Source organism: Lissotriton vulgaris, chromosome 5 (assembly GCF_964263255.1).
Source record: "Lissotriton vulgaris chromosome 5, aLisVul1.2, whole genome shotgun sequence".
NCBI classification, from domain to species: Eukaryota; Metazoa; Chordata; class Amphibia; order Caudata; family Salamandridae; genus Lissotriton; species Lissotriton vulgaris.
Genome location: NC_141693.1, coordinates 1,678,430,804 through 1,678,455,293, shown reverse-complemented (window position 1 = coordinate 1,678,455,293; position 24,490 = coordinate 1,678,430,804). Strand labels below are relative to the sequence as shown.

General features: G+C 48.4%; 1 protein-coding gene across 2 annotated transcripts in view; it reads left to right on the top strand.

Moving 5' to 3' along the window:
• The window catches only part of MAP3K3 (mitogen-activated protein kinase kinase kinase 3), a 1,347,292-nt gene that overhangs the window by 827,261 nt on the left and 495,541 nt on the right, over positions 1–24,490 (top strand). The window lies entirely within an intron of this gene.

Here is a 24,490-nt window from a genome sequence, read left to right as displayed (position 1 = left end):
CGTCGAAGGATACCTCGATGTTGAGATGCAGGAGAAGTTGAGAAGTCTGTCAACGTTGAGACACTCCAGACTTGTAGAAAGAGTCAGAAAATCTAGATCAAGACATTTATAATTCACCTCTGATTCTGAATACTCCAGGGCATATTCTCCTTCGCCGGCCATCTTGCTTCCGGACTCTCCTGCGCCTCCTCCATCTCCACTAGCGTCTCTTCCTTCTACTTTGCCAGTGCCTCTTCCACAACCAGAGACACCTGCGGAAGCACCTCTGCCACCAAGACCTCTTACTTCTCCTCAAAGATCAAGATCTCCTCATTATAGATCTAGTCTTGGATCAAGAGCATAAGCGCTTTCGAGACATCGCCATTGGTCTTGGTACTCCTCCTCACTACTATTTTCTCCTCACATGCAACTTAATGGGTAGCTACAAGACTACCAACGTCAATCTCCCTCCACTCTCCTCTCCTAACAATTCTTCTCAATTCACCATTCAGACCATCTCTTTCGTCAGAACTTACCAGCCTTCCTCTAATGGAGCACCATCATTCAAGAATCTAATCCCTATCTCCCTTAACAGCCCAAACACTCCGATCACCAAAACAGTTGCGTCAGAGCTACATTGTATGCGCCACAACTGCAAATCTGCAACCAAACACAAACTGGAAATCTCTGACACTATCACCCACCACAATCTCAACATGCTCTTTCTCAGTGAGACCTGGTTTAATGACTCCTCTCACACTTTGTTTGATCTTCTGATACCTACCGACTACTATCTTCAGAAACAACAGAACGGACAAGATTGGGGGAGGTGTTGCGATTATCTTCAGAAACTCCCTTCAAATTAAATCCTTTCCCACCATCTTCTTCCGCATATTCGAATGCCTATCCCTAGGTACTTCAAGTTCATCACTGCTCACACTTCAGGTTCCATGCCATCTACCACCCACCCGGTAACTGCTCCTCCTTCATGAAGGAACTCACAGACTTCATTAGTGACCAATATTCACAAAGCAACAGGCAGATCTTCCTAGGTGACTTCAATCTCCACTGGGGCTTCGTGGAAGACTCGGCTGCCAACAAGCTTGCAACCTTTCTCTCAGCTAACAATCTTGTCCAACACTGCTCGGAAATTACACACGCTTAGGGCTCAATTCTGGACCTTGTTATTTCTAAATCAGACCAGCTTACCATTGCTCCCCCTATCCATGTAGACTGGTCAGACCATTTCCTCATTCCCTTCCTCAAATGCATCCTCGAAACCAAACCCTCCAACCATTCTTCGGACCCCATACCTAGTGTCATCGCCATTGATTTCTATACCAATACTCTCTCTTATTGGACCAGGCTAGTTTATCTCTACCTCAGTCAAGGATCTCTCCCATCTGTCCTCAAAACAGGACAGGTTAACCTCCTTCTAAAATAACCTCAGCAGATGCGTACAACCTCAATAACTTTCTCCCCATCACCAATCTCCCTTTTCTTTCAAAGGTCACAGACAAATGTGTCTCAAAACAACTTTCCCAACACATTATGGATAATAATCTACTTGACGTGTTCCAGTCTGGCTTTATTCAGAATTGCAGAACTGAAACAGCCCTGCTGTAAGTGATTGATGATGCGCTGCATATACTCGATTCGGGGGAATCGTGCCTTCTGATTCTTCTTGACCTCTCTGCAGCCTTTGACACTGTTAATCACAGCACCCTCCTTAACACTCTTCAACATAGAATGGGCATGGAAGGCACAGTGCTTAAATGGTCTGCCTCATTCCTCTCGGACAGATCCCAAATTATCAAGATTGCGAACAGTCTCTCGTCTCCACTGGTGGTTGGTCAAGGTGTCCCTCAAGGTTCTATCCTAGCACCCCCTCTGTTTAATCTCTATCTGGAACCATTAGGGAACCTCCTAAGCAAATCTGGAATCCTCTACCATCTCTATGCGGGTGACACTCAAATCTACCTCAAGGTGTCTTCCTCACAAGATCTCTCACTACTTAACTCTACTCTCAACTCGATTCACAACTGGATGTTAGTTCACCAACTTATTCTCAATCCCTCCAAAACTGATTCCTCCTCCTATCTACCTCTCTCTCCCGCCTCCTGTTCAATCCTGGATGGATTAGCTGAATTTACTCAACAGTAAACCCATCATTGTCGAGTGCGCTAAATCCCTAGGTGTCATACTTGACAAAAGAATCAACCTAATCTCACACATCAACTCCATTGCCAAGAACGCACATTATCCGCTGCGCCTTCTGTGGGTGATTCCTCTGTTCTTCCTGGAGAAAGACCGAAAAACCTTGGTCCAATCGCTAGTTCTCTCTAGACTGGATTATTGTAATTCTCTTCTGACTGGCCTTCCCAAATCTCACCTCTCCCCCCTCAAATCCGTCCTCCATTCAGCAGTTAGCTTCATTTCAGGGTCCAAACAAAGTGACCACATCACTCCTATCCTGTCTTCTCTCCGATGGTTTCCCATCGAGGCTGGAGCTATTTACAAAACGGCTTGCATCACCCACAAAGCCCTGCACTCTTCCTCCCCTCTCTATCTGGCGATAAACTGAAATTGTCTGGAGGCTTGAGACCTTCCCGGAATGCGGAAAAGTTTCTGCTTGAGCCCCCCTTCTTCAAAAAGGAAAAATTGATGGCTTAACCGTTCTCAGGTAATGCAGTGAGAATCTGGAACTCGCTTCCTCCATTGCTCCGTGCCACCACTTCGATCCGGAACTTCAAAGCAGATCTCAAATTTCTTCTATTCCAAAGAAACTTTCAGAACTAATTCCTTCATTCTCAGACCCCGCCAGGAAGTTCGTTAGTCATGGTACATTTGTAATATTTATTTATTTTTTGTACATTCCTTGCTTGCTGTGTTTGAAATTGTGTTCCTCTTGCCTGATGTGTTTGATTCTGTGTCCTTCTATTTTTGTACGTTCTATTTTGTAACATTTCTCTCATGTAACATAACTGGTTCTATTGTACAGCGCTCTGACACCTTCAGGTAAAGTCTGCGCTTTATAAAAATGCATAAATAAATAAATAAATATCACCCTGCGTCCAGATCTGGAACACAAGCAAGAAGCATATCTTCTTATTCTACTTCTTCCCCCAGTGCTGGAAGATATTCACCAACTCTGACCGATTGTCCCCAGTCAAGGGTCTCTCCAATGGATAACATTAACACCTTTCAAAAGGTGCTTGTGTGTGGGGCATCGAAGTTGAACATTCCATTGCCTGTCGCAAAAACATCAGTGTCCTTAATCTTCGAGACACTTCATCAACGGGCGGCGTCCAGTCCCCTTCTACTACTAGTTACGGGTCCATTCGAACCTGCCATGGAGCTGTTCCTTACACTGGCTGCAGCCAAATCAGCTCCATCGAGGCTCTAAAAAAGTACAGACCTCTGGAGCAGAACCCGTTATGACTGCCTTCAGATCCTTCCCTGATTCAGTGGTCATCCTAGCTGCAAAAAAGTGCACCCAACTACTCCTTTGTCTACAGTTCCTCCAGACAAAGAGAGTAAGAAGCTTGATTCAGTGGGATGCAAGGTATGTGGTGCAGCTGCCACTACAATGAAAGCAGCAAGTGCATCTGCTGTGCTGGGAAGATTTGATAGAGCCTTGTGGGACTCCTTGAAGCAGTTTGCGGAACTCCTTCTGAGAGATCAAAGGCAGGACTTCCTTGATATGGTTAATGAGGGCACGCTCGTCTCCAACCAGGTCATTAGTGCTGCTGTCGATTCTTCTCTACTGGTAGCCCATGGATACTATCACGAGTTGGTCCTTGGGCAGCATTCTTGGCTTCATCTTACAGCCCTCAAACAAGAATCTGAACAGAGCGTTCTTAATTTTCCCGTCTCTGGCAACACCTTATTTGGCTGCCATACCGATGACACACAGCGGTGACCTGTAATCAGAATCTAATTCCTCACTGGATTAAGCCCCGATTTGATGTTTGACCAGACAGCATACAATGAGTTCCTGACTCAGCAGGTCGCTATTACTGGATTTCATTTTCCTCTTTGCTTTTGGTGATTATTTCACTGTTTCTTCATTTGCTGTCGGCTGACAATCATACCAAACAGCTCTTAATATTAACTACACGCTGCTGTTCAACCCCCACCGATCAACACAGTTCTTCTCAATTCTCTTTCTGATCTACTCATGTATTCCTCTTAGGCAGCAGTCATTTTTGTTGGGTTTTCATTGCCCTGATGATATCGAACTAAAGAAGGTTGATACGCCGTCAACAAACATCAGCAGACACTGATTTTGATTGTGCCATGATACCCCAAAACTAAAAAGTGGGACTGAATAAATTAAAGCACAATATTTACCAATTGTTGTCGGCTCGCCATTTATTATTCTAATGTGTTTCACTCTGCGCTGTTCACCATTTTCTCACGAGCACTATGTGTTCACCTTGCAATTAGTAGACAATTAAGATTCACGCTTGATGCTGCTCTTTTCCTCTTTCTTTACAAATTGTTTCAATATATTTTCTATAAATTTATGATGCCATATTTGTCTTTTATTATCAGAAATTTAGTTATCTGGGTAAAGCTCTCTCTATTTACACCCTAGGAGACATTGGTGTATGGTATAACTGGTTGGCCCATAATCTGCATTCTTGGCTTCACCTTACATCCTTAAAAAAGAATCTCGGTAGAGGATTCTAATCTTCCATTCTCGGACAACACCTTTTTTGGTAGTCCTACAGATGACGAAATTGCTTGGTTGAAGACCGAGATGAAAACCTTGAAGGCAGCGGGTCTAGAAAAAAGAACAACACACAACACACTTACAAGCCTTATGAAAGACATTTCTACCTGCAGCGGGTTCAGACCCCGCAAGGGTTACAGGTCCCCCCCAGCAGCAGCAGCAAAGATATTTCCAGCAGCTCAAAGTATGTCAACCCAAGGGAGGAGCTGGACACCAACCTGCCCTAGCAGAAAAGCCTCCTGCAGGCTTCAAACAATGAATCTCTGCTTTCCCATCTTCTGATATCAATTCCGGTAGGGGGAAGTATCTCTCAATAACTGACAGAGTGGAAATCGATCACAAAAGATATATTGTGATGCCGGGAAATGGCCTCAGGAGCAGAACTTGCAGAGGAGGCAGGACACTGGGACAAACAGAGGCTCTGCATTGGACCCCTGTTGAGGCCCTTGCCTGCGGGTCCTTCTTATGGCCTGAACCGTGTGCTGGGACCGGAGGGAGGCTGCGAGGCTTGTGGCGGATTTCACCTCCAGCCCACAAAGAGTGAAGCTGCTCTGCGACTGAAGCCTGCAGGCCCTGCTGCATGTCTGCGCTGCACCAGGGTCCTTGCAGGTGCCCATGGCGGTGGCCCTATTGACTGGGGGACACAGTCAGTGCAGGAGCGCCGGTCCCCTGAGCATAGATATTGCCTGGTCGCGCTGGGGCCTGCTGGAGGGAGCTCGTGTGGCAGACGATCGTGGAGAGCCTACCCACTGGCATGAAACTTGGCCATGAGGCCCCATGGTCAAGAGACATTGGAGAGATTTAGCTGGGTTGCATCCGGGCTGGTACTGCCAGGACTAAGGAACTGTGGAACTGCCCCTTTGGGTGACAACTCCCTGGCAGGTATGACCCATTTGGCTGGGATCTTCAATTTGGGGGGTCTCCAGGTTCTCTTGAGGCTTTGTCCCTGCCTTTTGAGGAAGACCATATTGGACATGCAGGCGACGCAAGGAAGCCCAGGGGTACCTCAACGGTGCATGCTTTAGGTGGGCCAGCCTTTGTCTGTAGGAGAGTGTTTCTGGCCACAGCAGGGATCCGTGGGACTCGTCTCGCTACTCAGCGGGGAATGCCCCCATTAGGTCTACAAAACCACAGACCCCTATAATGTGGAACTGGTGCACAGGAAGCGGTGTGGCGCCATGGCCAGGGCGACTGACGCTGGAATCTGGGGCTCACGGTTCGATCCCCGTCACCGGCGGCAGGTCAGCCAGCACCATGTGACTCTGGGCAATAGCTTGCTTAATCTTCCCGATGGGATGCCTTCGGGTAGCTGTTCACGCTTTACAAATACTGGATGTACATTTTTCGTGGAGGTGTGGAGCCCCTTGGAGGCAGCACTGAGGAGCGAGGCGGGACCGGCGGCTCCCAGGTGATGCTGCAAACTATACATGCTTAGCCCTGGACTGTGATGTGGATGCGCCGTCCCCCACGGGGCACCCCCTACCACTGAGCCCCTGATCTGTGAGGGACTGCTAGACCTGCCTATCTGCTGTCATTCCCCGTAGTGGGTGCGAGGAGCCCCTAGGTGGCGCGGAACCTCGACCTGTTCCTACATTGCAGTATTGACATTGGTGACCCCAGCCTTCATTGTTAGTGATAGGGGAACCAAACCTCTCACAGGCAAATACAGTCGTCAACTACACTCGCACCTTACAACTCCCCAAAACAGCAGAGGAGAGAGGAGGACAAGGTCCGGAGGAGCATGCTGGAGGTGCGACAGACTCAGTCCTATCTCTGGCGGATTTGCAGGCGGGTGTCCAAGACTCACGAGCCGAGATGGTCAACAAAATTGACTCAGTTGCCATAGACGTCAACTTGCTTTGGATGGACCTGCCGGAGGTGTCGGATCGAGTGACAACAGGTCATTCACACCTTACTACAGAAGGTCTGCAATCTGCGCACCATGGTATCAGACCTCCAGCGGCTAACAGCCCGCTTAGCTGAACGCCTATCTAACAGCCCGCCATAGAAATAACCTCTGTTTCATGGGTTTTCCAGGAAGGGCAATCCGCTGAGCCGTTCCTCGAGGAATGGATTACTACAGCTGTGCTACCAAAGAGACTCTCTAAGTTCTTCATGGTCAAAAGGGCCCACAGAGCACTTGCTCCCCCGCTAAAACCTGAGGCTTCCCCTATGGCTATAATCATTCGCTTGTTTAATGTTCGTGTCCGTGACGCCATCTTTCAAGGAGTCTCAGTGCGGGGCCCTCCACAGTTTCAGCCGAGTCCTATCTTTATATTCCCCGAGTACACACCGAGGGTACAGGAACAGAGAATAACTTTGATAACTTTTTTTGCCGCCAAGAAGCGAATGAGAGACATGAACTTGAAATACAGCCTGCTCTTTCCAGCCAAGCTCCACGTCCAACATGAAGGGACAGTGCTGTTCTTTTTTCAGCCCTGGAAAAGCCAGTGATTGGTTGGACACCCTAGCGCAGACTTCTGGTCAGAGCACGGGATGGCAGGACTGACATCTCTAAAGCACTCAAAGACAATCTGCCTGCCTAGGGAGGTGGAAGGTACTGAGGAGAAGTCTTGATGCCGGCAATCAGAGAAAATTGTGTCTGTCCTGATGGTACGCTTAGGGCCACAAATGTGGTCCCAGACTCGAGAGACACTTTTATAGAGATGCCGCAGTGACCCTGGCACAGCCAGTGACAACACTGACATGGGATGATTCTTATGTGTTGTACGACTAACTGTGAGTACTGGGAGGGCCCATGCAGGGACTCCCAGAGGTGTGATTTCTCTGTTCCCTCATGCAAATCCAGCTAGAACTGACTCAGCCTGAATGGTAAACCTACTTGAAGACAGTGATTATTTATTGCAATGTTAATGGGGCGGGGGGGTGGAAAGATGATTATGATACATAATATGATCATGTTGTTGATCTACTATGCCAACGGGTAGACTTGGGAGAGACAGGAGTAGACAGGGGAGGGAGCTTGAGCACGCTTGGGCCCGAACCCTCTCCTGTGTCCTCACCTTTAGCAAAGCATAGAGTTTTATAGTATTCACCTGTTTCTTGGTTTTCTTTTGCTTTCCGATTTGGGGAAATGGGGCGGCCTAAGCAGGCCCTCCACTGGCAACTAGCTGGGCAGGAGGATTTAGCACAGCTGCCCGAGGGGAGTGTTCGGTAACAGTTCAGTTTTTAGGGGGTTTATATGGCTCGGGGAATTGTAGGTTGCTCTTGTGTACTATGGACCCAGTTACTACTCCCATCCCACCTCCTTCTCAGTGTACCTGGAGTGAAAGTGCTCCACTTGAAGGGAGGGGAGGGATTACAACTATCTACAGATAGCAGAACTTGTCACTAATCTTTTGTCATGGAATGTCTGAGATATAGCCCAATTTGAAAAGTGTAGTAGGGTCTATGCATATCTGAAATGCTACAAGGTGGCAATCACCTTTCTACAAGAAACTCGCGCATGGGGAGAATGCATACCCTGGTTCTGGAAGCATTGAAGAAGGCAACTATATGCCACTTCATACTACAGTTATGCCTGAGGGCTGCTGATCTGGGTAGCTCCTTTGTGCCCTTTTTACATGGAGCTCATGTCCTGGATCTGGAGGGACAATACGTAATATTACATAGTACCCTGGACGGCTAAGAAGTCCACTTGTGAACATTTATACACCCAATAATAATTGCCCCGACTTCTACACAAAGGTCGCAATGGCGGCCTCGTCCCATCTTGCCACTGTCATCATCATGGAGGGTGGCAGTATTCGTGTCCTAAATGGTGCCCTATACCGTGACCCACCCAGACTGTAAACCCCACCTGACCGTGGCATTACGCTACACGATACAGGAATTGCATCCACAGTTCAGACAGTTCTACTGTTACAACCCGGCTGCAGGAACTAACAGCTGACTGGACTGCTGTCTGGTCTCCGGTGATATATCGCAAATGATGTCAGGAATTTCTTACCTGACCCAATATCTGTCAGACCATTCCCCTGTCCTTTTAATTTTTGGAAGGGCATGTAGGCGACCAACAGTACTACTTTGGCGCCTGAGAGCGGAGGCTTTGACAGATCCCCATTCGAGGCCACAGTATCTGATTCACTAACACATTACTTTCATGAGAACTGGGGTACCTCGAGAAGTAAGGTTATGGTTTGGGAATCGATGAAGACAGTTCTCTGTAGGGTATGTCTCAAGATGGTCTACGGGGGCAAACAACAATTCAAAAGAGACATGCAGGCGCATGAGTGGGATGTGGGAGACACAGAGGCAGTGCTTCCCACACAACCCGAAAGATAAGAGGACTGATGAGAGGGCTGTAAGGCTCTTCTAGACGAATGGCGGAGACTCAAAAACAAACCGCCAACAGCTTTACACAGATGCAGATAAAACTGGGATGATGCTGCCCCGCTTGGTCAAATAAGCGAATACCCGTACCCCAATCTTGACTCTCTATTTTTGTTTAAATATTTTTTATTGGCATTTTCATATTTCCAAACAACATGAGCAGGGCATTAGCATCCTGCGCGGCAACAACAAAGTTATGGAGTTCAGCATACAATCCAGCTTATTAACAGGTAAGGTAATGACTGGGTTACTGGTGATCGTTCTCAGAGGATTGCCCTTGCAATAGCAGCGGCAGTACCATGTCAGACTTTGTGACAGAAGAAAGGGGCGGCGCTTCAGCGTAGATGGAGGGGGCAGTTGTTTTACACCTCACACTCGGCCTTTGCCAGAGCACATTGATCTGGATACGGGCGGGGGTTCCGTTTAAGAGCACCAGGCAATTGATTGACCCGGATGGTAGATACGTGGTGGTAGTGGGACGATTGGACGGCAGGGATATAGTGCTAGGGAGCCTCTACGCTCCCAACGTAGACCAAGCTGGTTTCTTTGCGCGCCTCGCCGGGAAGCTGGCACCCTTGTTGTCAGGTTCAGTGGTGCTGGGGGGTGACTTTAATTGCGTTGCTGATGTGGACCTGGATCGCTCTCATCCACCTCTCCCAGATGCTCCCATGCCCTGACTTGCAGCGACTAGGCGGGCGTGGCAGTGCCAGTGGGGACTGATAGATACTTGGAGGACCCATCACCTGGGAGATGGGGACTACTCATACTTCTCTGGATTGCACAAGTTACATGTTCGTCTGGACTCGTTCCTTTGCTCTCCAGATGTCCACGGAAGGATTACGCACAGTGAATATTCAACCAGAACGATTTCTGATGATAACCCATTGCCAACTTGCCGTTTGAGACCGGAGGCGCTAGAAGATCCAGTGTTTAAGACCACAATTGGATCTGCGATTAACGACTACTTCCTAGATAATGCTGGGTCTGCATCGAATCTACTTATCGAATGGGACGTGTTCAAAACTATAATTAAAGGGCGTTGCATTGGGGAGGTGGTAGGAGTCCGAAAGGTGCTGACACAGGATGTGCTGAGGGCAGAGAATAGGCTCCGAGCCCTGGAAAAGGATAGACCGGAACAACCTGATAGGCAAGAAGACCTGCTTGCAGCGCGGGAGGAGGTGGCGACAGAGGTGGAAAGGCTGAGATCCTTTGATTATGAGGTCTACACCACTCGGGGCCCAAGCAGAACGGCACAAGTCTGGGGCGCTGTTGGCGAACCCGGCGCATAGAGGTACACCAATCCTGGAGATTCTGGATCGGGTGGCGTATTATACACAACAAGCCATCAACACACACTTTCTGAACTATTATCCCACTCTTTATCAGAGTAGGCTTGATCCTGGGGCTGCCAACGGAACAGGGTTCTTAGAGGGGGTAGAACTCCCCCAGATTTATAACGAGGCGGCGGAGGAGCTTGGTAAAGATGTTGAAGTGGGGGAAGTGCGTAGAGCTATCAAGCATATGGCTAGGGTCAGGAGACCGGGGATCGACGGCCCTCCGGTAGAATTCTGTTCTGAATTTGTAGATATCCTGGCCCTGAAGCTAGTTGTATTATATAACAAGGCATGACGGGAGGGTTGTCTTCCTGCTTCCAAGAGGGAGGCAATAATTGTGCCTCTCCTCAAACCGGGTAAGCCGGCCTGGGACCGGACTGCATACAGACAGCTTGCCATGGTTAATCTGGACTATAAGATACTAAGTCGAATCCTGGCTAATCGGCTAATGGCCCACATGTCAACGTTAGTTCACGTGGACCAGGCGGGATTTGGCCCAACTAGGAACACAGCAATGAACGTACGGAGGCTACTGCGTATCTTGCGGGCGGACACCTATTACAGGGAGGAGGCTTATATTTTTACGGTTGATATCGAGAAGGCCTTAGATAGTCTAGAGTGGCCATATCTTTTCCTGGTCCTGAGTGCGTTTGGCCTGGGAGACCGTGTCCTGGAATCAACAGTGATCTTGTATAACAACTCCACTGCCAGGGTCAGAACAGGAGGGTTGATCTCTGCTGCTTGCAAAGTGGGTCAGGGCACAAGGCAGGGTTGCCCACTGTCGCCCCTGTTGTTCACGCTGGCAAACTAGCCAATGGCTGTTCAGGCCAGATCGGGCCGTCATTACCAGGGGCTGATGGTGGAGGGACACTTACAACACATAGCGCTGTATGCTGACGATCTCCTTTTTATTTCTGGCTGACTCACGGAGGCACTCCGGGGAGCTAAGGGACAAGGGACTGCTGCATTCTCTGGGAGAGGCTGTGGGGCTTCGTGTGAACTGGTCCAAATCTTGTCTTTTCCCGACACACCCAGACAGGGATGGAATGCAGCCGGCGGGGGGTTTGGGGGGTCCCATGGGAAACCAGCTGCTCACCTTACCTCGGAACTCGGATATATCACGACCCTAGCGACATGGCAATATAGGGCGAGCTGTACGTAAGGTCAAGAACTGCTTTGAGTTTTGGGAAAAGCTCCCGTTATCGGTTGAGGGCAGGGTTGCCTTGGTTAAGATGGTCACACTGCCCAGGCTTCTTTGTTTTTTGGGGCGCTACTGATCTGGATCCCAACTAAGGTGTTCACGCAGCTCAACACATTGCTTACCGGATTCTTGTGGTTTGCGGGGCAATGCAGGGTGGCCCTGGTCACCATGCAGCGGCCCAGGGAGGAGGGAGGCTTTGCCTTGCCGGATCTAGAGGATTATTATCATGCAGCACAGTTACAATGGTTCACCAAATGGGTGGCAAGCCGAACCAGGCACCAGGAGGAACCTAATGGGCCGGACCCTCCCTTGGTGCTGCTCTCCCGGGTGCTGCTGCAATTGCCAATGATAAATAGGATGGTACCGCCTGACCTACAGGTGGTGCGCCAGTGTTGGAACCGAGTTGGCCAGGAGTGTGTGCACGCGCAGCCCCTTTGATCCGTAGATCCCGCTCACGATATGTGAGGCCTTACCTCATGGAGCTGATTGGGGTAGGCTATGGGAATGGGAGGATGCACGGATCACTACTATAGGGGACCTATTTGAAGATGGTAGCCTCCTACCTTCTAATGGCCTGTTGGAGCGCCATGACCTACCATGAGGGGACTTTCTTCTTCATGCCCATTGACAGCAGCCATTAGAAAACATTGTCGGGAAGGCATGGCAGAACCTCAGACCTCGCTGACCTGCCCATATGTAGTAATGGCGGCAGGAACGATTAAGGCAGTCACATGCCTCTACAGGAAGACTACCCACAGCTTGAGACAACCCCTTACGGCCCTGCGACTCCAGTAGGAAGAGGATTTGGGTGAACCCATTGAGGAGAAGCTGTGGGGGGAATTGGTAGAACAGGCCTGGAAGTGTTCTAGGAATGCCCGCTTCCAGCTAATCCACTTCTACGTGTTGCATAGGGTGTACCTCACCCGGGTAAGGTGAATGAATACTTTAGGTTTTCAACAGCATGTCCACTGTGTAACCTAGAGGGGGCGGGGTTCCGCCACATGCTTTCTGGGAGAATACTGGAGGGGGGGTGACATCTGCACTAGCGGCTGCAATGTAGAGAGAGGTAGCACTGACACCAAGCTGTTGTTTGTTGCAATGGTTCCCACATACTGCCAAGACCAGTCAATAGCAAGTTTATAGACCTGGGCTGGTCTTGGCCCAGCGGGAGATCACCAGCCAGTGGAAGGCAAAGAATGGCCCCAACTTAGCGTGATGAACTAGGGAGTTAGTGAAATGGTCAGAGGTGGAGGGAAACTGTAGATTACGAATGGTCAGCCGAACTGGGAGCGACAAATCCTGAAGATGGCACGAGGGTGGGTGGCACTGGTGGAGCTGGGAAAACACCCAACTGGCGATACCGATGGCACTCCTGAACGGGGGGATCCAGCAGCAGACAACTGATGTTGGGAGGCACTGATCGACTAGAGCGCAGATAGGACGGGGTGACCCTGGAAGAACACTTGTCCCTGACATTGAAACTTGAGGTCTGGAATATATAGGCCACAAAACATCACTGCCCTACCAACAGATCTAGCAGTGAAACTTTATTAACTCAGCGGCATGCCGGGGGGGGGGGGAGGGGTTAGTTAAGATTGGGGTGGAGGGTGTTTTTCTAGAGTTACATGATATAGATGACGGCCGGAGAGATACCAACTAGTAGATCTCACTGACTCACACTGCAGGACGGGGTGGAGTACGGGGTATTGACCCCATTTCAGATCACATTACCCCACGTCAGGTGGGGGTTTCTTTTTTTGTTTACTGACGATTGATGAAGTAATGTGGAATGTAGTATCCTGCTAAGTGCTGATTTTGATTTCACATTTGTCCACTTGCAGCCCTGTTTGGGTTCTTCACTGTGCCTATGTTTGGATAACTCAATTCAATTTGTTTAAAAAAAAATCTAGGAATTAGTCTGTGGGAAAGCACCAGGGTGCCTGAGGCATCAAGGCCTTAGGCACCTGTAAAGTGAGTATTACCAGAGAGTGGTCTCACAGAGTTCTGGGAAGGTGCACAATATCGATTAGTGCTAACAATAAATTAGGTGTGATATATCAATGGTCAGTACCGGACCAGGCTCCATGTGGCACAGAGTAGGAGGAGTATTCCTTGCCATTTGGATATTTGTGCCACTGTGCATCAATTAGATAATGAGAGCGTGTCATTGTGGTCAAGACTTGCAAGGAGTGTGGCGTTGTTACAGGGCCCAAGCCTGTGGTGTCTAGCAGCAGGTCTGGGGAGAGGTTAAAATCTCCCTCCATTAGTACAGTGGGAAACATCCCTTACAACGCAGTCATTACAATGACCTACCTTTACAATGCAACTGTTACAATGCAACTGACTTTACATCGCATGCCATTACAAAGCATTCCATTACAGAGCATGCCATTACAATGCATGCCATTACAACGCGTACCATTACAACTCTTGCCATTACAACACATTATAAGGTAAGTAATATAGATTTGTTTAGTGTTTGGGTGGGTATGGGTTTTGGGGTACATGGGAATACTAATTTTTACCCTAACACTATCCAACACTTTCCTTACTGTTGCACTCACTGGAGTGGGAATATTAATTTCTACCCCTACACTTACCCTGCTGTTGCACTCACTGGAGTGGGAATAGTAATGTTTACCCCTGCACTATCCAACACTTACTCTACTTGTTGCCCTAAAAGTATTATGCGTTGTAATAGTATGGCTTGTAATGGAATGAGTTGTAATGGTAGTTTTAAAAAATGTGTTGTAATGGCATGCGTTGACAAAACCATGCAATGTAATGGTAGTTGCGATGTAAAGACTGCGTTGTAAAAGCATGCGTTGTAATTGCATGTGTTGTAACGTCATATATTCAGTACAGTGGTAGTGTGTAGTCGAGTGAGGTGCGCCAATATGCATGAGTATATTTCGGGGGAGTCCATGTTTGGCGCATAAATGTTTACTTACAGTCGTGGGGTTACAGCAAGTGAGTCCGCTACTATTAGTGAGGGACCCCCAGGATAAGCGATAACCTCCTGCGCTTTGTATGTTATAGACCTATGCACAAGGATGCCCACCCCCCGGGGGTATATGCTGTAGTTGGCAAAATATCGGTTTGTACTCCAGGTGGAGACAAAATGGGGTGTGGCGCCTGGCGGATAATCGGTCTGTTGGAGGAAAGCAATATGCACCCCATGTCTGGTTAAATTTGATAGCACCTGCCAGCCTTTCCATGGATTAGAGAGCCCTCGAATATTCCAAGTAATGCATGTCAGTGAGCATTGCTCAATAGGTTTAGCAGTTGCGCACATGGACGACTGGGATTAGTGTGTGTGGTGGCCAAACATAGGCAGATTGGCCCCTTAAGCGAGGCACCCCCCTCGTATAAGCCACCACCTACATTTTGTGCAAATATTGAGACCAGTGGTATGAGAGCAAATGAAAAATAATAACACCGTGCGATAACCCCTATTCTTCCCCTCCGACTTCCGGCAGTAAAACAGATGCTACTAGAGAATCCTATTAAATACATATGTAGTAATCTTACATATACTGTGCTTATATGTTGTAATTACTTAGTGCTGGGAGCAGAGAATTCTTAGCTCTCTCTGTCCATTCTCACCCAGAGGTTCTAGTGTTGCCAGGTAGCATAACTGTTAGGAATGCATTGTTCAAGAGGTGGGCAGTTGGAGCTGGATGGGAAGCTGGCTTTGAAGTCCTGTCTACTGTGTCGACAGGACACACCTCCAATGGCACAATGAAAGAACAAAGAGGCCGGTGATCAACCCCACAACAGCACCCAAGCAATGCAGATAAATCCAGTCGTGGCAGCCGCCAGTTGTATAACAGTGTCATGGGGGCGATGAGTGGGCAGGGGGGGGAGTCTCCAGCTGTCATGTTCTTGGCAGTAAGCTTGGTACGATACTGCTTGCAAAATTGGACAGCCTCTTCCGCTGTTTCGAAAATGGTCACCTTCCCGTTGCATAGTATGCGTAATTTCGCTCGGTATAGCATTGAATATTTCACATTGGCTTTACTTAAGGTTTTCTTGACTTCTGTGAACCTGCGTCATGCTTCCTGCACAATTGGAGTGTAGTCAGGGTATATGGTTGGGGGGCCGGGACCGGTCTCGGCCCAAGGGTTCTGTGGGCTCTTTCCATGGGAAACATGGCTGTGAGGCCTCTCTGCCAAACAATTTGGTTAGAAGTCACTCCACATTATCACTTGTGTGTCCCGTGTTGGTAGTTTCTGGAACTCTTGATATGCGTAAATTGTTTCTTCGTAATCTCACCTCCAAGTTTTCAGCTTTTGCCGCTGTTTGTCTAAGCTGTATCTCCAGCTTGTCTAGTCATTTGGAGCCAGAAGAGCCAGCCTTCTCCATATTAGAAAAACATTGCTCAGCTGTGTTTAGTCGCTCCTCATGCAGGTCAAGGCGCTGGTGCATGCTCTCCAGCCTGACAGCTATGTTATCTACTTGCGTGTCCACAGCCTCAAATCCCGCCCAGAGTTCTACAAGTATCGCAGCAGTTCCCTCAGCTGCTGCTGTGTGTGCATATTGTGTGTGTATCAGTTTTCCCTTTGGGCTCACCCGCCCCCGCCTGGGAGTCTTGGAGGAATCGAATGACAAAGGGCGCTGGCGGGGATCTGTTCACCCCATCGTGGCAGCCTCTTACTTTGGGGGCCTGAGCTAGAGCTACAGTTGCCAGGCAGTCTTTTGGTAATTTGCCAGTGCTCAACGTGGTTTCCTTTGAAAAGAGGCTAAACCTTGTTCAACAGGCACCAGTACTCCCACTGTGTTCTCTTAGAGCAATTTAGGTAAAATGAGGCTAGACTTCCTCCTGCTGTGCCTCAGTTTTTGGGAAGATTGACGCAGCGCCGGGATGTGCACATATGGCCACAGAGTCAGGACACCCGGTATTTCTCCTGTGGCTCAGTGGGGCTGCCCGCAACCGGAGCACGTTCGGAGCATTTTAAAGTTAATGGCGTTATTGTATCGCCCCGTCTGTGCTGTGAAACCAGAGGCGCGCTCTGCAGCTCGCTTGCGCAACAACTGGTCCGGCTCACCAGCACTCCTGAATTCCTGTGCCAGTGCCGTCTCAGCCGGACCCCACTTGCTGTGATTCCTCCGACCGAGGCCAGCACATATCACTACGCAGGCCCCCCCAACCAACAAGTCTCGATTTCTGGGCTGCTGGCAGACGCAATCATTGTCTCGCCCTCAGTGCCAGTCCCTGTGGGAATCCGGGGGGCCCCATCAGGCCGCAATCGCCGCCGGTAACGTCTCCGCCGCTCCCAACCCCGCGTGGCCACTGCCGGTCCCAGCTACTTGTTGGTTTTTTTAACATGCCGCACCATCATGTTGAAGGGCATATGGAGATGATGTGTCGCCTATTGGCCTACGGATGTCGCTGCAACCTACGGAGCTTGAGGCTCGAGAGGCCATCTTGGTCCTTGGCCAGGCAACGCCCAGATAGGTTTTGTTTTTGTTGACCTGTAATCTGGACACGTGTTCGAATCTGGCCAACAAATCCAATTCCGTACTGAGTCTTTCACAAAAATCCGGAGGTCATCCGCATAGAGTGAAATTATATGGACGTGGCCACCTACTGTTAGACCCATTCTCTCGCCTCACTGGTGGAATTATGCTGCAAAAGGCTGCATATTTTGTGATAGCAGTACTGCATTATTTTGCCCATTTTACACTTGTTAACACTGTCCTGGCTTTTATTGCCCCCCTAAGTACCACATTAACATCCACATATAGCAATAAGCAACGGAAAGGTGACCAGTCAACCTTTAGAAAGGGCCTTCCATTGTGAGGTAACGTGTTGCTGCATTTTAGTAACTTTGAACCGTTTAAGCTAGAAACAAGTTATTTTTTTTTTTAATCTACAAATTATGCAGCAGATGATGGATTATGTGGCAAATGCGGGAAATCCATAACTATTCGCGGTGAGCGTGAAAGTGAAGGGTGAGACAGAGGAGTGAGTTGTCTGGATGCAGGGTGCATTCCCAGACACTTGAAGTAAAGCACCATGTTATTGACGCCGCTGTAGCGTTTCATATATAAGTTAAACTATTGCTATTATGGCATTTAATCAGGGATCGGGGGTAGAGGAAATAAATAATGTGCTGATCCTGCAACAAACTTCCAGTCTTATGATTAGGGTTGCCAGCTCATAATTTTGATGTCGCAGACAGCACAAAAAAAAGCAGTCACCTAAAGCTGTATTTTCAACACTTATCTGTGCGTACTTCGGACAGCAAATATAAATAGAAAGCACTTTTAATTGTGTTCTAGGGTGACCTGAATGATTCATGACTGATAATTAAAGTGAACGAAGACAGAAAAATCACATTACAAATGCATATATAATAACAAATCATTTCAAACAATCCATAAAATCAAATAGAATGATTTTTCAGTATTCTATGATATTTTTACAATAAATCTGGCAGAAAATAGAAAACATTAAACAAACAGATTAACTGTGTCCTTGTGTCGACGCGTTTCGGTGTGTCTTTGTTCTTTTGAAAAACACCTTCCTCAGGACTCTACTATTAAAACACCTAATCTTCACTGTGCCAATCAATATATCCTGATGATTAGAACAGAATATACAGTCTGGCTTCACAATAAGATGAAAACATTGTATATTTCATTATACCTCCGTATATTCAAGGCCAAATGACTTATATTCAGGGTCTTGATTTATCCCTACTAGGATTTCATTCACTGATGGAGGGTTATTTCTCACCATATAAATTATCGATGATCTGGTCATCAGTAAGGGACTGTGATCAGAAAAGGTACGCCTCAGGTGTGAGTAATAGCATGTCCCAAGCCAGAGGAGCAAAGAAATGTATCTATCTTTGTGTGCAATTGGTCTATCAAGGAGTGAAATGAGAGTTCTCTGTCTTGCAGATGTTGTGTACTCCAAATATGTTCCAACTCCAATGTCCCATCCAATCCCTAAATCCCATTGCTGTGCGATGGGCCTGGGCTCCCGGTAGTGGGGGATGGAATTTGTTCAGTGCCGTGTTAGCAACACAGTTGAAATCACACTCCTTGATCACTTCCGACACTGCTATTTCCGCTATGTGGGCTGGAAAGACCATGGAGGAAGGGATCCTGTTCTTAATTAGGGGCGTACACACAGCCTAAGGTAATCTCTCACCCATACAGACTCTCTTTCAGGAATATGTATCTGCCCTCTCCAATGTCTGCGTAATTTCTCGGTTTCGCTGTGTATAAGGTGAGTTTCTTGTTAATAAAGCAATCTACACCCCCTCCTCTGCAGGTACCGGTGTATATTATGCTGTTTTGCAGCAGTCCCCATCCCCCTGATATTCCATGTCCTAAATTTCTGCTTGTGGTGTGTAGGCATCATTCAATGAAAATCTACCTTGATCTCTGCTTCCCACCCACCTCCTTGCTGCCCCCAACCTCTTGGGACTGTGTAGCACCACCCCTGCAACAAAACCTTATCAAATCATAAATAAGAAAAAACAAGTAAATCCAAACTGCCCTTCGCCAGAGCAGTCTGGCCACGGCCAGCTGGCCAAACTGCAAACAGTACATTCGACTCAACAAAGGGCCCCAACCATGGCAGGGTGTGGACTTCTGGATGAGGGTAGGCTATGGATCATGGATCATGAAGGATCCGCCAGCCCGAGCCAGGCTGAACTCCAATACCTTTAGCCCTCTGAACTTACTACATCTGTGGAGCGTTCTCCACAACAAGGTCGTCTGTTCAGAGATCGTCCGCTAACCTCGGGGTAACCTGTGGCAACAGAACACTGTCTGCCCGATTTGAGTCAGACTCAGAGTCCCCAGTCCCTTTCCCTGAGGGTGAACCAGCCTCCGATCCTGACTCTTTAGGTTTCTTGATGTCGGCCAGGGCCTGGAGTGCAGCAGCTCTTACTTTCTCTGTTTGGGTTGGCTCAGCTTTTTAGGCGGTCTACGCTTGGGCCTCTTTCAAGTCCGCTTCCTAGCACGAAAGTCTTGACTTCCAGTAGCAGAGTCCATTTTTGAGGGCGGGCCCCCAAATTTATAGGCTTCAACCCACTCCCAAGCCATCCAGGATCCTCACAGAAGTGAGTTTTCCCATCCAAGGTTATGTGTAGTCCAGCTGGGAATATTGCAGGCCTTCATCCTGTAGCTTCCACCACACAAACAAACTGGTCCCTATGTTTACTAGCCCAAACTCTTACAGGGACCTTTACACAACTTATTATATAGGTGTTCCTTCACCAAGGAAAAACTCAAGCTACTCTGTTCATCCGATATTTAAGGTCCCCCACAATTGCGCGTAAAAAATTACAAGATGGCCTTGCACACCATCCAGGTGTCAGGCTTCATCATCGGCCATCGCATGTTCGCCAAAGAATCCTCTAATGACAAACGAGCCCATACTAGGGCTGTGGTTCAAGTATTAGCAGGAAACTGAGGAGAAAAAGAAAAGGGAAAGGGGTCCAATGCTAAAAATCCCTACCGCCTACTGGTTACATTTTAGAACCTTTATTCCTTGGTGGAAGAGGGATGGTTACAAAACAGACAATAATAGCCCTGTTATGGTGCTAATTGTCCGATTATAAACAACCAACCCTGTTTAGTCAAGCGCGTCAACATGTTTCAGCCCCAAAATGGCCCCTACAGGGGTCTCCGGGCTTTCTTCAGGACCAAAATGAACCCTATGTGTCCCTACAGTGCTTCCCTATTACATGTGTGCTAATTTTCATGCATACAATACACGGCTGGCCCTTAGTCCACTCCGGGTTCTTCTGTGCCAAGAACAAACTATCTAGAAGACATAAGGATAGGTGGTTAAGTGAATACATTACACACATTGAAAAAGAAAACATATTCTGCAGAGTAGCCAAAGTGCGTTTGTTTCAAAAGGTTTTGAGCGGATTGCTTGCATGCCCAAATGCAGTCGCCTTGTGCAAGTATCATGAGTGATACACATGTTCACACCCCTTTGCTCATGCACGCTCAATTTTAAAACATACGATGTCTGCACGGTATCTTAATCAAGTCCTGTAATTTGCACATCATTATAAATGTATCTTTATTTCCTTTTTCAAAATCTAGGTACACAACATATATGTAAACACACCCACTAACACCGTGATCTTACCCTGTGTACCTAAATCTTTTGCCTCATGGAGGGGTGGGGGAGGGAGTCCTGTAGTCACACCCTGAAATGAAATACCAGCATTTGAAAAGCACACGGCTACCTCCGGAGAGGTGTCCCAGCGCTGGGGGCCGTCGGGAAGATTGAGCGAGCTATTGCCCAGGGTCACAAGGTGCTGGGCTAACCTGCCGCCGGGGATCGAACCGTGAGCTCTTGTGTTCCGGAGTCAGCCGCCATGGCAGCTGCACCACATCTCTTCCCTATAAAGGTTACACCAGTTAGATGGATCAAAATTCATACAGAGAAACTAGAGAGTGCTGCGCCAATATGCACAATTAAAGAGGAGTGCTTGTCACATATACGGCTTACTTTGTCAAGGATTTCCCTCGCCGGATCACCTACAATCTATCCCTATCCTCCGTCCGATGCTGCTGTCCGTTTGTGTTTTGCCAGCCTTGTAGTGCTTGGCGTCCCTTTGATGACATCATCGATCGGCGACAGACTCCGGATTATGGGAAATGTAGTCCTAAACTACTGGAATTGTCACTGAGTGTGTGATCCATCCTGAAGTGTATCCCATAAAGCCACAATCTCCACAGATCATTGTGTGCGTGGCAGGATCTTGTAAAAGTATTCTAGGCTTCCTCCTGTAGCACCTTTTTACTTCTGTGAATGAGGCTAGTCGCCGCTGCACCTCTGGGTGTGAGCGAGGAAAATTGATACTTTACTATTATCGATCACAAAAGGACCTGCGGTTCTTGCTTTCTGTAGAAGGGTATCTCTGTCTCTAATTTTCAGAAGCCTCGCCACCACAGGGCGTGGCGGGTGCCGCAGTTCTAATGGACGCGCAGGGAACCGGTGGGACCTCTCGAGAGTATAAAAAGCAGAGAGATCCTCTGGGGCCACCACTGTACTGAGCCAGGTTTTAAGGAAGGTCAGCATGTCCTTGACCTCTGTCCCCTCTGGTATACCAACTACCCGAATATTGTTCCTCCTATTGCGACCTTTGGCATCTTCTGCCCTGCGTTCTAGGGATAAACCAGATCTGTGAGTTCCTCGACTGTATGAGCCAGTGCTTATTGCGTAGGTAGGAGATCTGCATAGAAGTTTCTGCGGTCCCCACTCTCGCCACCAGTTAGCGGTGTTCAGCACAAAGCAACCCTAGACCCACTGAAACTGTACTATTATCTTGGTGAAGGGTAGATTTAGTAATCGCTATAGCCTCTAGTATCTTGGCCAGTTGTTTAACTGGATCGGTTTCCACAGGGATCTCTGGGTCGTGGTCAGGAGCTTCTTTTCCATGATCCATTGTTGTTCCAGTCGCCCTTGCCCTGGGCTTCCCAATCTTCACCAGCGTATGCTATCCAGGCACTTCCGCAGGTATCACCTCTGGAATAAACACAAAGATGTGAGGCCACTGGTATTCCGCTGTATCCAGGCACCTCCTGCATCAACCAGCAGTATAACACTTTGTGAACCGGTAGCTTGTGGGGGCAAGAGTTTCTCAGACCAGTGATGGGGTGGCCTAGTAGAGGAGGCAAGGCCCGGGCAGCTCCTAGGTGTCAAGTCCCTCTGTTGTCCAGGGAGTCCACAGCACCCCGCAGGGCGGCTCAACTCCAGGAACCGGACAGGTCACGTCTCCGCTCCGAAACCTTCTGCGCTGCAGGCCAAAGGAAAGGTGGTGGGGGCACACCAGCAGGCCAGTCAGGCAGAGTCCCGTAGTGCTGTGAAAATTAAAACCTTTTCACTAACTCACCATTTCTAAAGTTTTTATGGGTAAGGTTTTCTTTTCCACCAATCCATATTTTATTCCAAAATGGCCTTCTTCATTCCACTTGAAAGAGAAATTCCATTTGGCAACATTCTTCACTCAGCTGTCCACTCAGGGCTACCCAGTTCCTCTTTGAGCTCAGACCTCCACCAACCCGGGTAAGGCCCCAAATTAGAGCCACTTTATAGATGACCCCACGTCAATGGGGAGAGGTTGAACACAGGAAGGAGGGCCGCCTGCAAGGCTCCCACACACAGAGTGTCATCCAAAACCACGCTGGGTTCTGGTTCTGGTCCCAGACCTCCACAGGCTTGGTGTATTCTCAAGCGGACTCAACAGGTGCCCAGCCCCTGTGGCGCCAAGTCTCCACCCACGCTGGGGCATCAGGTGATCCCCATGGCTGCATCCGCTTATTCTCACTCCTGTGTAGTCTCTCCCAGGTCCCGCATTCTGCCAGGATATAGTAGAGCACGACGTCCAAGGGGTCCGGCCACCCCCAGCTCTACACATCAGGCAGCAAGGAGGTTTCCTGATCGGAGTCACCACTCCCAGGGCCAAGGCTCCCAGATCAGTGAGTGGGAGAAGGGGAGGAAGGTCTTTCTCCCCGTGGCTCACCAGGTACTCCGGCAAAAGCAGCTAGTGTGCCACATGCGTCTCAAATCAGGTGGGGGTTACACAGGCTCATCTGGAGTATCAACTCCGTCAGCGGTCCCACCTGCGTTCGCGGAGCAGTTGCTGTCCTATCAGGGCTGTGGTGGTCACAGCTTGTTTACTGATGCAGCCGCTTCTCCCACAGTGACTCAGCAGTCTCAGCAGCCGCCTGTTGCTGGGTGACCTTCGTTGCGGGCCTGCTGCATCACAGTTGAGATCTTGGCTATCCCTGGTTTCTTCTGGGGGTCACCGAGTCCCTGCTGCCCACCAACTGCAACCAGACACCAGGGCACAACGTCCCTAAGCCTCTCAGGTCTGTATAGCTCCACAAACTGGAGCCGCTTTTTGGTCGTTGCAGTCCGCCGCTGGTTGCAGGTCCACGGCAGCCGCTGTAACAGTTTCAGGGCTCCAATTCTACCTGGGCATGGCCCCACGTTGTCCGAAGAGGTATGTACCTCGTGCGGCTCTCTCTGTACGCTTACCTGTCAGATGTCACAGGATAAGTTTCAGGTTGGCGCGGAGCTGCAGACTCACACGTCCGTCATTGTTGGCTACCAAGCCACCCCCCTGTACATAAACATATTCACTTAAATATTTACTTATTAGAGAAATATAGGTGTCTAAAGCTGATGTTTCTTTTCAGTCATCTATTTTTCACAAACTATTTCCGAAAAGTTGATTCTGTTAAGAAACCATGCATAGATGAGGTGATAATAATCTTTATTTGGATATAAAACAATATCCTTAAAAGAAGCACCGACCGCAATATACATTGTAAATGCAAAACTGACATCAATAATCAACTTTAAATAGATACAGAGTTCTCACATTGCAATGTTCACATCCCTGTTGAACAGTCCGGGTTGCGTTAAAAATAACTTTAAAAAGTACGGAGGTTGTTATACAGTGATTTACAGTATTAAACTTATAGGCCAACCCACCGTTAATAAATAGTTATAAATGTTAAAAAAGATCAGATAAAAATAGCAACAGCAGATCAATAGCAGCAAATCATAATAGTGCAGTAATGGATGAAGAATTTTTTTTTATCAAGTTACAAATAATACGATTAGATTTAGGCTGTTCCCAACACGAAGGGAGCATGCAGAAAGTTGCGATATGCAAGGCGTATAAACAATGTAAGGCCGATATTTAAAGCTGTATTTTCTGGGCATAAGGCCGCAATGATTGCCTGTCTGCAGGACCGGATTCCCAACCTATTCCACTCCACTTTCAGTTTGCGTCTGCGCTGTGCCATGAGTGCTGGGCAAAGACAAATCACATGCTTCTGGGTTTCAGCCGTCCTGCCGCACCCTCTGCACCATATTTCATCTGTCGTGCG